Source organism: Amblyomma mixtum, chromosome 5, assembly GCF_055824585.1.
Source record: "Amblyomma mixtum isolate Tamu chromosome 5, ASM5582458v1, whole genome shotgun sequence".
NCBI lineage: Eukaryota > Metazoa > Arthropoda > Arachnida > Ixodida > Ixodidae > Amblyomma > Amblyomma mixtum.
Genome location: NC_143016.1, coordinates 160,104,406 through 160,106,764, shown reverse-complemented (window position 1 = coordinate 160,106,764; position 2,359 = coordinate 160,104,406). Strand labels below are relative to the sequence as shown.

Sequence of the window (2,359 nt, the reverse complement as noted above, 5' to 3'; positions counted from 1 at the left end):
GTGTTCACGATCACTGCCAACGCGCTGTTCGCCGCACTGCTAGCCCTCTCTCCAGCTACTGTCCATCCTGTGGCCTCGTGCTACAGCGATTACACCGCCCTGCCCTCTTATCCACCCGGAACCGAATCTACATCATGTCCGACGGAACCCGTGCCAGAATACCGCTTCCTGGATGACAACTGGAAAGCCTCATCACCAGCGACATCATCAGCCGATATAAAAGCGGATCAACCTTCTGCGCTTCTCTGTGGGCTCGGTGGCTATGCTCCAGCGCAGTTCACTAACCCATTCGCATTCATCATGCAGGTGTTCACGATCACTGCCAACACGCTGTTCGCCGCACTGCTAGCCCTCTCTCCAGCTACTGTCCATCCTGTGGCCTCGTGCTACAGCGATTACACCGCCCTGCCCTCTTATCCACCCGGAACCGAATCTACATCATGTCCGACGGAACCCGTGCCAGAATACCGCTTCCTGGATGACAACTGGAAAGCCTCATCACCAGCGACATCATCAGCCGATATAAAAGCGGATCAACCTTCTGCGCTTCTCTGTGGGCTCGGTGGCTATGCTCCAGCGCAGTTCACTAACCCATTCGCATTCATCATGCAGGTGTTCACGATCACTGCCAACGCGCTGTTCGCCGCACTGCTAGCCCTCTCTCCAGCTACTGTCCATCCTGTGGCCTCGTGCTACAGCGATTACACCGCCCTGCCCTCTTATCCACCCGGAACCGAATCTACATCATGTCCGACGGAACCCGTGCCAGAATACCGCTTCCTGGATGACAACTGGAAAGCCTCATCACCAGCGACATCATCAGCCGATATAAAAGCGGATCAACCTTCTGCGCTTCTCTGTGGGCTCGGTGGCTATGCTCCAGCGCAGTTCACTAACCCATTCGCATTCATCATGCAGGTGTTCACGATCACTGCCAACGCGCTGTTCGCCGCACTGCTAGCCCTCTCTCCAGCTACTGTCCATCCTGTGGCCTCGTGCTACAGCGATTACACCGCCCTGCCCTCTTATCCACCCGGCACCGAATCTACATCATGTCCGACGGAACCCGTGCCAGAATACCGCTTCCTGGATGACAGCTGGAAAGCCTCATCACCAGCGACATCATCAGCCGATATAAAAGCGGATCAACCTTCTGCGCTTCTCTGTGGGCTCGGTGGCTGCGCTCCAGCGCAGTTCACTAACCCATTCGCATTCATCATGCAGGTTGGTGCCCAGTATTCTTTGCTTACAAAACGATCTAGTAACTACTTCCTTATTCAGCTGCCGAGCCCACAGTGTTGCGTTTCCATTGTTGTTGAGTGTAGTAATGTTGTGCGTGCCTTACTACTTTTAGGAGGCGACATTGAATCTAATCCAGGTCCTAACAACTCCGAAGCGGTGCTTGCCGAACTAACAAACCTTTCCGCCGGTCAGACTAAGCTAATTTCCGAAGTACTGGACGTTAAGAACCAGATCATTTCAACCGACAATTCCATAGCTTGTCTGACTAAGCGCATAGCCGATGTGGAAGGCCATATACTAGCCTTTTCAACGTTGCAGACTGAATTGAAAACGATTAAAGCTGAAAATGCTGCAGTGGCCTCCAAGATTGACCTCTTGGAGGCTCGGATCGATGACGCAGAAAATCGCTCACGTCGTAATAATCTCATATTTTATGGTATTCCCGATACTAACCCGTCCGAAAATTACGCAGACTCCGAAGAAATAGTTATACAGCATTGCCTCGCTAACATGACCTTAACAATCAATCCAGACAGCATCGAACGCGCTCATCGCCTTGGTCGTTACACACCTAAACGCACTCGTCCAATCATTGTCAAGTTTAATTCACACAAAATTAAAAACACTATACTTTCGAATGGCCGTAAATTTAAAGACACCGATTTTAGCGTCGGTGAAGATTTTTCGAAGAAAGTTCAACACGTTCGAAAGCAGCTAATCGCGTTTGCTAAAGAAAAGTCCGCGAAATTCGCTTTAAATTACAAGACTTTCACATCGGTTCAAGACGCTACATGTTTGATGAAAGCTCAGAAACAGTACAAGAAATAGCTGCCGCCCATTCTCAGTCAGTAGCTGCCACCCATTCCCAGTCAGATTAGCAATCATCCCGCCATGCACCCTCGAACAACCGTTTGAATAATCGTCCCGTATCTAGTATCTCGTTTTCCGTTATATACACTAACATTCGCAGTTTTCTTTCCAAGCGTGAGCTTGTCTCTAGTCTCGTTTCATCATCAGGAAGTAATGTACTGATACTAACTGAAACCTGGCTGAACGGTGACGTCTCAGATAATGAAATACTAGCTGACTTGCCAAATTTTCAGCTGTTTCGAAAAGA

General features: G+C 49.9%; 1 pseudogene; it reads left to right on the top strand.

The window, feature by feature from the left end:
• Positions 1–550: 550 nt before the first annotated feature.
• On the top strand, positions 551–2,120 carry LOC149344300 (uncharacterized; annotated as a pseudogene).
• Positions 2,121–2,359: the final 239 nt, after the last annotated feature.